The sequence below is a fragment of the Schistocerca serialis genome, chromosome 3, assembly GCF_023864345.2.
Source record: "Schistocerca serialis cubense isolate TAMUIC-IGC-003099 chromosome 3, iqSchSeri2.2, whole genome shotgun sequence".
Lineage (NCBI taxonomy): Eukaryota > Metazoa > Arthropoda > Insecta > Orthoptera > Acrididae > Schistocerca > Schistocerca serialis.
Genome location: NC_064640.1, coordinates 899,390,422 through 899,402,543, shown reverse-complemented (window position 1 = coordinate 899,402,543; position 12,122 = coordinate 899,390,422).

The following is a 12,122-nucleotide window of genomic DNA, read 5'->3' as shown; positions in this document are numbered from 1 at the left end:
TGATTTGTTACACATCATTACGATTAATCATACAAACCATCTACAGAACACAATACATATCTTAGGAAATCCAAGTTAGTTGTTTACTCACACAGTCATGGTCGCAATCTCGCAAAAATCTTGCAAAACGAACACAATTTTAGAGCTACCAGTTATGTAAAACCTGGGGCCCCTATGAACAAAGTTATAAGAAACACACAGTGTAATAACACTACACAAGAAAATCAGGTTTTTTTAGTTATAATTGGTGGTGCAAACGATGTTTACTGCAATGAACTAAAAAGGGCTGTCCGTGCTGACCGTGCAACACAGAAGCTGAAGAGTTAAAAAGAGCAACCAACAGCTTGTGATCCACAATTAAACTGAACTTATAACCATACAAGAAGACATGAAATTTCTTGAGGGTGAACACAATTGCTAAAGCCTCCTTTTCAGTCTGAGAAGACCGCTGCTGAGCAGGAGTTAAAGTCTTAGAAGCATAAGCAGTGGGCCGTTCAAATCCATGTGTGTATTTGTTCATGAAGACCATGCTGAGAGGCATGTGTAGCCAAGACAAGATGCTGACCCAGCTGAAAAGTGGCCACATGTGGCACAGACGGAAGGTTAGGTTTAAGCAATGTGAGTGCTCACTCACAAGCCAGGGACCAAAAAAGGGTGCATTTTTACACAAAAGTGCATGCAGTAGCTGACCCAGAGTGGATGCATTTGGTTAAAACTTATGCTAGTACACAACTTTACCTAGAAACACTGGCAAAGACGCAATTGCATCAATGTGGTAACGCAATAGCTTGATCTCTGTGTGAGAAACATGAAGAGCTAGGTACTCATTTGATCGCTGAAAAAACTGACATGTGGCAAGATTGCACAGCAAAGCAGAAAAAAATGATCAGATATTGCTAAGATGGTCTTCGGAGGAAGAACCCAAAACAACTATAACATCAAGATATTTGATTCGTCTGGGTACAGAGGCTGTCAGCTGTTCTAAAAGATGCTGAAAAATTGTGGGCACACTAGTGTCACCAAAAGGCAAGAATTGATATTGGTATAAACCAAAAAGTGTATCTGCAACAAGAAGGCACCTAGTGGCCTCATCCAAAGGAAGCTGGAATACGCTCCCAACAAATCGGTCTTGGAAAAGTAGTGGCTCTCTGACAATTTTGTGAGTATGTCATCAGAGAGGGGCAAAGGATACATATCTATCATTGACTGTCCATTAATCGTGACGTGGAAGTCACTTCAGGAATGGAGCTTACCCATCAGCTTCTTAACAATGACAAGTGGTGTAGTCCATTCACTGTTGTTCCACGAAACCTTGTTGCTGGGCAATGAGACATTGGAGTATTTCTTCCATTGAAAGGTTTATCGAGTGACATAGCCCTGTACTACACAGAGAAAAAAGAACCCTCATGCAATGCCAAGTTTGTTATGGCAAGAACAAACATTTTATATGGAACATAGTACTTTACAGAGCAACGTGTTAGATACAGGTTGGGTGTAGTACTGATCACATTGACTGGACAACAATAATACAGCATAAAAGATAGGTTGAGCATTCGTTTATGATCACTTAAATAATGTTGTTTGTTTGGTGGCTCATCAGAGCATGCCAGAGGGCTGACCCAGGTGGCTTCAACAAGCAGACCGGTTAACTGTATAGATTCTCTGAAACCATGTCCATTGTGAGTGAAGGTTCATCATAACTCTTATTAGTTGTAACATAAATGGCATTCAACTCAGATATTTGAGATGATGTATATTATGTGACTTCCATTTCAATATTATATCAGAATCACACCCAAAAATTTTGCAAACTTCATCTAACTGGTGGTATTTGTTAAGAATGAGATAATGTTGTATATAAAAGAGAGTTGGACGCTCTTTGTCTAGTTTATGAGAAACAGTTATGAATTTTTAGGATCATTTCATTTATGTTCTCTGCTGTTGTATCTCTTGACTACAATGCTTGCATAGTCAGCAAAAGAACAATCCTTGCTTCTTTGGTAAGTGACAGAAAAGGTTAAAAATGGAGCCAATTTTGTTCAATGTGGTACATCGGTAGTGATTTCTCCCATTCTGAAAATGCTGTTTCAATACTCATACTCCATGTGATTGTTGTTGCAGCTTTCTGCTTTTTGTTAGCTAAGCAAGATAGAAATAAACCCCACAACATCTATAACATCATAATTTCAAGTACTTAATAAAGAATACTGTGTACAGTACAATAAAAAGACCTGAGATAAGTTACAGAAAATCTCAGTTGTTGAAATATTGTCATTCAGAAATTATGTTGATCAATGAATTGAAAAATGCAGTGAACACATGCTGTGACGTGGGGCGATCACTCTGTTTTTAAAATAAATGAAAAGACATGATCACTTCAATCGTTTATTAGATGACCAGTTTCAGCACTCTGAATGTGCCATCATCAGATCTGAAACGTGGATTAACATTTATAAAACCAAATGGACATCATGGCATATGAGGCAGACCATCTGATAAAATCATTGTCACAGCGAATAAAAAATAATAAACTGCTCTCATGGTCATTCTTTCCATAAAATATAAAACTGAAGTCACCAGATGAAACTACCACTGCTTGCCTAACACCGGTCGGCATCATCACTCTAACCAGTGATAGACGAGCAGTGGTAGTTTCATCTGGTGACTTCAGTTTTATATTTTATGGAAAGAATGACCATGAGAGCAGTTTATTATTTTTTATTGGCTGCGACAATGATTTTATCAGATGGTCTGCCTCATATGCCATGATGTCCATATGGTTTTATAAATGTTAATCCACATTTCAGATCTGATTATGGCACCTTCAGAGTGCTGAAACCGGTCATCTAATAAACAATTGAAGAGATTGTGGCTTTTCAATTATTTTAAAAATTGGAAAATGGTTTGCTCTGTAGAAAGATGATTCTGAAACACAAATCCAGAATTCTGAATTGTGATTTGTTCCTGTCATTTGATTAGAGTACAGCAGACCAATCAAAATATGGTTAGTACAATTTCACTGATAATGACAGTAATAATAATAATAATAATAATAATAATAATATTTTATTCACCATCAAATGATTCATTGTGTATGTATAAAAACAGGTTACAGTTCTTGATGACCAATTTTAAACCTGCACATTGTGGATGCTTTTCTTAAAGTGCTGTTCTGTGCCTGCTGATGAAAATTTTTTCTTTATTTCTGAAATTGTACTAATGCAAAGCAGAACGAATACTGGACTGTAGTCTTTTAACAAGTAATAGGGCCTTTAGAATATGCATGTTTACTACAGTTAGCACACCAGTTTTTGGAAACAAGCCACAGCATGGTTCCTTATATTTTGCTCCACAAATGATTCTTATAGCCCTTTCTTCAAGTAGCAATAGCTTATATAGATTTGCTTTGGTTGTTGCTCCCCAAATTTCTATTCTGTAATTCAGGTGAGAGGAGACTAAGACATGGAGTCAGTCTTTGGGACAACAGTGTCTTTGCAGAACTTGCTAATTGCAAATATGTTCCTAGATAACTTACATGTAGATCCCATTTCAGATTGCTTTGAATTGTTAAACTTAGGAATTTTACATGAAACTCATTTTTTACTAATGCATTGCCTATGTACAGTTTAACTTCATCACTAAAACTGATGTTGTTCAACTCCTTGAGACAAGTTTTAGTAGTGCTTACATTTAAGTGTCTTTCATTAAAGTACTGAACAATTTCATTTGTCACATTTTTACAATGGGTCTCTAATTTGTTAAATGATTCCATTTTACACACACCAGATGACTAATTCTCATACAGAGCTACTTTGAAACTTTGTGCGCATTATTTTACACCATTTACATACATCAAAAACAGAAGAGGAGCCAACACCAAGTCCTGGGGCACTCTGTATCTTACATTAGTGATTTTGGATTTGTGAACACCACTTTCAGTTTTGAGCAGTACAAACTGCATTCAGTTACTCATGTAAGACTTTATTATGTCATGAGCAGTACCTCTGCAGCCAATGTTCCACAGCCTATCTAACAGAACAGTAACATTCACACAGTCAAAAGCTTTCTCCAGGTTGAGGTATATACCTGCAACATGTTACTTGCTCTCAATGTCACTTACTAACACTTCAGTTAACTGAGCAGCTGCTATGCTAATTGATTTACATTTCAAGAACCCATTTTGAATTTCAGACATTTGGTTGTTCTTGATGAGAAAGTTTATGATTCTGTTATACAAAGGGTGTTCAAAAAGTTTTGCACAGTCGTCTCTAATTTTTTTACTTTTTGCATGAGTAGAATGAAATTTTTTGGGAACATACTTGGAACATTTAGCTATACATTGAGCCTACTCAATGTAGCCTCCATCAGCTGTGGTGCATCTGGCCCAACATTCTTTCCATGATGTAAATGCACTTTGGTAAAATTCTGGGGATTGACTTTTACACCGTTGCCTGACAAAGGAAATAAGGTCTTCCTCACTATCAAAAGTTTTACCACACAGGTGGGCCATCAGATGACCAAAGAGGTAAAAATCAGATGGAGCCAAATCTGGACTGTAGGGAGGATGAGGAACAATTTTCCAATCCATTTTCCTGATTTTCTCCTGTGTCATAAGGGCTGTATGTGGTTTGGCATTGTATTGGTGTAGTCTGATGAGCTGACCCTGAAGCTGTGGTCTGTGGGTCTTGATGGAGCATCGCAGCTTGTCCAATGACAAACAGTAACAGTACCAGTTAATTGTGGAGCCAGGTTCCAAAAAGTCAATGAAAATGACACCACACTGATCCCAGAAGCAGGTGGCCATCATCTTTCGGCCTGCTGTTCATCAAAGTCTTGGTTTCTTCTTCCAAGGAGAACCCAGATGACGCCACCCCATGGATTGGGTTTTGCTCTCAGGTTAAGACAAAAATAACCATGTTTCATCCTAGGTAATGATGCCATCAAAACACTGTTTCCATTCTTCCGTAAAGGTCTGCACGAGACCCTCGCACACATTCTTCCTCATCATTTTCTCCTTATCCATATCACTCACGGCCATCAATGGATTGTCCAGTAGAGAGAAATCACCTTCTTTAAACCTCTGCAGCCACTTCACGATACTACTGTGATCCACTGTGTCTTTGCCATAAACGTGGAGCAACTTCCTGTGAATCGAGATGGCAGAGTCATCACCGATCTTGAACAGGAACTCCATCACCGACCATTGTCACAACCTGACATCTACTTCATGGTCCATTAAGGCTCACCTGTAAATAAAAGAAAATACTTTTATATACCAACTTATAGCTAAATGTTCCAAGTATGTTCACAAAAAATTTCATTCTCCTCCTGCAAAAAATAAAAAAAAAAATAGAGACGACTGTGCAAACTTTTTTGAATGCCCTTTGTATATGACTTTTTCAACTATTTTGGAATGGACGGGAAGTATTGAGATTGGTCTGTAATTTTCCGTTTTGTATTTGTCACCTTTTTAAAGATTGATGTTACCTGGGCAATTTTTAGTCTGTGTGGGAAGGTGCCCAGTTCTGCTATGTTATTTACTGCTACACAAAGAGGCACAGAGACAGTTTTTCTATACACTTATAATTCATTAGTATTGAGGGCATCATGCCCAGCAGAACTGGAGGATTTTAAAGAGCTAATGATTTTCATTCTTTCTTTGCAATTTTTGGGGGCTAGAGATACACTGTGCTCAGATGGATTGCCTTTAAAATAAAATTTGTCAGTGACAGATTCCCCTACTGAAGAAAAATATTCATTGAAAATATTTGCAACTTCAAGTTGGTCTTTCACAACTATTGTGCTGTGGTCAATAATAAAGTCCATACAGGATTTGTCTCTGCCTGTTCTAAAACAGTTTATCACTCTCCAGATGCCAGTAGTAACAAAGTGAAGCTTGTTAGCAACATAGTTGCTTGTGGATGGTTTTAATAAATCTTTTTAATCTTCTTGATACATTTTGAAGGTCTCCATTAGCTTGAGATTTTCTCTCTTATTCAACATTCCACTATGGAGTAATTTTAACTTTTCCTTGCTTCAGTGACATCAGTGGGTACTTCTGTTTATATTTTTTGTTTGTATCACTTTTCTGGCTACAACTGAGTATGTGGCATCAAAACAGTAGTAGAAGTCAGCAGCAAAGTTATCGTAGGAAAACCTACCATTCTGAAATCATGGCATGTGTGCAAATATGCAGTTCAGTCTGTTGATGTTATCATTATGCATAAATCATTTGCTTACACATAGTTTTCTTTAGTGATGAAGGGCATCTCATTTGCCTCCAACTGTAGCTATATTGCATGACAATCAGAGATGGCTAGTTTTAGAACAGATGTGGGAAATATGGGTCATGTTTGTTATTATTTTATCTAGACCTGTTTTGCTGTTTCCTGTTTCTCTAGTTGGCTCATGGATAATTGGGGTCAGACTGAATTTGTGGAGTAGGAGGAGTAGCTTTTAGGAGTTTGCATCATTGTTTAATAAGTCTATTTTTACATCCCCTGTCATTATAACATTTACATGGCCATTCAACCCAGAAAATGTACTATCTATATTTATCAGGGAGACAGATACATTTTTGAAAAAGGTATCCATACAAGCCCCAGGTGGCCTGTACACACCAATAATCACTATATTTTCTCCACCCTATCTTAAATTTTTTGCAGCAAATTCTCTGACTCCTCCTAAGCAGAATGCCCTTACAGCAATAACAATGAAATTACTTGCTTTTACAGTGAAGATTGCTACACCAGAATTTCATGAAAAGTGGTTGATTATTGCTTATTAGGTCTTCAGTGTACCAATATTCAGTTATGACTACGGTATCAGTTCTGTCAACACCTGCAATGATATCCAGATCATTCCCTAAATTGCTTCAGGCAAATACTGGGATCGTTCCTTTGAAAGGACATGGCCCATTTCTTCCCCCCGTCATTTCCGAACCAAGCTTGTGCTCCATCTCGAATGACCTCATTGTCAATGAGACATTAAACTCTAATTCTCCTCCACATAACTGTACTTATTTTTAGGCAACCAAAATTCTGGGGTAGGACATTAACTCTGAGTTCTTCCTGCTGGCCCATACAGGGTGATTTAGGGATACCAAACTGTCCAGCAGGTTTTACAGTTTTTCCTCACTGGCCTGTAGTGGCTGCTTGTGTTACAGATCCTGATTTGGTGGGTTGTGCCATTTCAAGGCAATCCACTTATTTACACCACTTTGTGGAGAATTTTGTCTAATTTTCACAACAGTAAATTTGCTGACAATCTTTTTGCCTCTTTTACTTGTGTGTATACCATGAGCTGTCTGCAGGCCTCTTTCTAGACTGCTGACATTTATCAGAGACACACTGTGACATTTATTACATATTGTTTTAAGCCTTGTGTACTGTTCCATTAGACTGTGTCTCTGTATAATATTAACAACAATTACTTTAGTGCTATTTAACTTACTAAGTGTCACTTTCATGTGCCTGATAGCATTATTTGCTTGCTCTTTTGCTGTATCATTTGTACTTCCCATTATTATGACACAATCATTTTCTGAGAAAGATTCACTATCTAGCACACACAGCTTCACAACAGCAGAAAGAATTGCTACAGACTGAATGTGAGCCATAGCTGTAAAGTTGTCTTGGATACTCGCAATGTTCTGTGCTGTTCCCCGAACATGACTGTCTCCATATATTAGAATTCTATAGTTAATAAGATGGAGTATTATTCAGACATTAATGCAACTTTTTTGTGAAAAGATACCTTTCCATATTTACATAACAAGACAATGCACACACTGCATCCTGCTCAAATATTCAGTAGTATTGAGTAGTAGCATCACTGAAGTAGAATATCATGTAGCTTTCTTTTCATTGAACTGGGTTCATACTCAGAATGTCCTTGGCTTTTATTTTATTGTAAATTTTCATTCTCATATATTGAGGAGACTGAGCATATAAATTAAAACAATGAGCAGGGAGCAGTAAATTATCTTTATTTCTTGTATTGCAAGTGTGATCAAAGCATTTCTTCTTGCATAATTCTAAATTTCTATGTAAAATCACAGACACATAGGGAGGGAACTGTTAATAATTTTAGAATTTTAAATAATGGGTGACATGGTTTCCTTTGATACACTTCACACATTTCTAATAATTCTTTTGAGTGATTTCAGTATGCACATTATGTTGCTCGAATTTCCTCAAAACACCATATCATACCTTATAACTGACTAAAAGTAGCTATTATATGCAATTTTTCCTTTTGTCCCTGTAAGTATCATTAGCTAATATTTGCACTGCAGATGTAAAGCTACGTACATAGTTTTTTTACTCGATAGCCCAAATTTCCAATTTAAATTCTTGTCCAGGTTTAATCATAAATATTTCATTGTATCCACCTCTTCTAAATGTTGCTTTTTATGGTTTACTTTAATTTCCTAGGATGTTGACTGTTTTGTTCTAAGCTGGATCACTTGCGTTTTTGGAATGTTCAGGGTTAATTCACTGAGACGAAATCATGTTTATAAATGATCTATTGCACTGATGATACAGAAAGGAATATTTTCTGACTCACACTTGACAATTAATGCAGATGTATCATCCAAAAATAAAACCAATGTGGCACTAGATTGATAAGCAGGTCATTAATGTAAAATAGAAACAAAATAGGTCCTAGAATAGGATGCTGAGGGCAACTTATGTTACTGTCTTCCATTCGAAAGAATAATTTGCTGCTTTTGCAGCGACAATTACTCGTTGTTTCCTGTTGCACATGAACAAAGTGAGCCAATGTAGAACATTATCCTCAATTTCATATCCCTGTAGCTTTATTCTTACTGTTTAAGATGTTCTAATCTTGTCAGCAAATTTTTTAATTGCATCTATAACACTTTTTCCATACTGGAAACCAAATTGATTTTTCAAAATAATCCCTTACTTTTCAATAAAATTTTGAGTCTGTGCAGCAGCAACTTTTTTGAACACTTTTGACAGGATTTTAAGAATAGATATGGAACAATAATTTTCCATATCATCTCTTGACACTTTTTTAAACAGTAGTTTTACTTTTGCATACTTTAGCACCTCTGGGAAACATCCATGTTCGAACGATTGGTTTAATATAATAAATATTGGGTATTCTATTATTTTACTTAGAAATTTGAGAACTTTTGCAGATATTTCACTCCAAACTGCAGAACATTGATTTTTCAGTGTCAATATAATATTTTCTGCTTCTACTGCTAGCACTGTTTTAAAATTTCGTAAGGCAGTCAGGCACTTGATATGGTACAAAGGGCATACTTTGTTGTCATAATCTACAACACTGTCATCTGATTTAACTACATTAATGAAGAATTCATTGAATCATTCTGAAATTTGAGCTGAATTTACAAGAATCTCATCTTCAAGCTTTATTTTTACAAATTTCATGACTAGAGGCTTTAATATCTAATTCAGATTTCACAACTGTCCACACTGCTTTTCGTTTATTCTCATGTCTTTAAAATTAATTTATTATTTGCCATTTGCTTTCCTGCCTTCACAGTTATTTAAGTGTAATTTTTTATAATCTAGCATATTTAATGAATTCGGTACTTTTATTATACTTTAGTTATGTAGCTGTCTTTTCTTATCACTAGAGATTTTGTATCTTTAATGATCCATTTCAGTTTTTTGTCACTGTGTTAAAACAAGTTTCATGTGGAATCATTTCATTGGAAACATTTTAAAAAAACTGCCTAAAAATGCTTCAAAATTTGTGGTGTTTGAAATATTTTGCTCAAAGTGCCATAGTGTCCCACTCAGCTTGTCATGAAATAAGATCTCATTTACCTGATTAAAGTTCCTTTTTATGTAGACTTTTTACATAGAACTTCCTTACTTGATCTGGGCAGCTCAATTAATAATGCTGAATGATCAGAAACTCCTAAATCCAAACAAAATGTATGTGCATGGTCAAGCACTTAATTTATTAAAATTTGCAATACATGTAGCTTCTGAAAAATTTTGTTTCAAACCATATTTTTTTATTAAATGAATAGATTTGGATGCTTCAGTGTTTTCACTCAACACACTGATATTGAAATCAGCAGAAATTTCTATTTTTTCTTTTTCTCTTTACTGAGGTGTTTTAGCAAAAACTGAAGTTTACATAGGAAATGCTAAGTTTAACTCTTCCCATGATTCTATAAATTGGTGTTATATTTGTATTTGTATTTCTTTATTGCTCCTGTAAGCCGTGTTTAGGTACATATTTTGCACAAACGATGTAGGACAAGTCAGGTGATGTAGGTTCCTTCTTACGTGGTAATCTACGTCTGAATAAGTATGCATGAACCTCCTACTGACTTACTTTTCCTAGAAAAGCTAGTAGCTACCTTAAAGTTTTCAATTTTATCTAAGATTTTTATTGTACTGTCATGAAGTCAGTGTTCATTTCAACAAATTATTTCAGTAATTTTAATCTCGGACAAAAACATTTGCAGTTTATCTATTTCAGAGGTTTTGTCACCCAAGTATTCAGCATCTAATCCATTTACATTATAGTGCATGATATGTTTACTCTCAGTTAAGACTGACTAGTCTCATTTTGGCAGAAATATGCAACATTCTTGAATGTGTGATCTTAATTGCTTCACTAAGGAAGGTTAGAGTCTAATGATAAAGTATTAAACATGAAGACCTGAGTGGGTATTCAATAATTTCTCATTTGCCTAGCCATCTCCTGACAAGTGTTTCACGCAGGAGTGAGTGTCTTGATGGTGATGTCGTAGTGCACTATCCTGCTGACAAATGGAGTTTTCATCTGCATGGAGATACTGAGGAACAAAGGCATGAGTGTAGTTTCCTATTGATGACAAAGTAATCAAGAGATGGAGTGCAATCATGGATATATCAAGTGTGGAGAAAGCAAACTGATCACATCCTTTACTTTGGCTTTAACAATGCAGGGAAATTTTAGATTATCTGTCTGCCTCTGTAGCATAGCAGTAGCGTTTCCACCTACCACACAAGGGGCCCGGGTTTGATTCCTGGCAGGGGATGGGTGTTGTCTGTCCTTAATCATCATTTTCATCATCATTGACATGCAAGTCGCCAAAGTGGTGTCAACTAAAAAGGACTTGCAATACTGCAGCCGAACTCCCCCGCATGGGGCCTCCAAGCCAACAATGCCATATGATCATTTTTTTTTTTTAACCACTGGGTTACCTCATTCAGTATCAGAGTTGGTGAATACAAGTATCCTTCACCAGAATTCCCTAAAAAAAATGGTGGACTCTGTGATTCCTCTGTCAGACAAAAGCAACTCACTGTCAACCCATGAATATTATTTACTTACTGTGCTACAATGTACTGATTTTCATTGCCCCAATATATGCAGTTCTAACTGACTGTTACATTCATATTTGAAAGTTCTTTAGCAGGTTAAACACACAAAATGGTCAGGTGTTTACAACAATTTCCCACAATCCCTGTCCAGTTTCTAAGAAGGAATTGCCAATCTGGTCCTCTTCATTATGATTATGAAGTTACTTGCAAATAAAGTGAATCAGTTTCATTTACTTCCACATGGTATTATTCTTGCAGCTTCAACAGAAACAGTTACTGTCATCTCTATAAACTTAATAATCAAATTCCCTCTCTCTCCTGGTTGTTGTCAGTTTTGTTCCCTGGAGCCACTACTATTCAGTCAAGTAGCTCCTCTATTGGATTAACAAGGCTGAGTGCACCCTGGTAGGTCAACTGCACATGTCAGTCCAGATTGTCACCCAACCAAGTGCCATCCATGCCTGACAGTGCTTAAGTTCAGTGATTTGACTTAATGATCAAATAGTGCAAGAAATAAAGCAAAATGTTATTATTGAGATGACATTTCAGTTGGTAGTAATGAATTTTTCATCCAGAAATACACTTTTGCAAATTTTAAGCAGTTTATATTCTGAAACAGTTTACACTTTCGACTGTGTACAAAAACAGTGTGAAACATACATGGGGTGGAAAAAATATGGAAACACCAAAAACACAACTTCTGGTTGAGTTTACATACGAAGAGTGAAACATGGTGGGGGTTCATTGAAGATTTTAATAACAATATCATAGTATTCCATGGGCCCCATGGTTACTCAG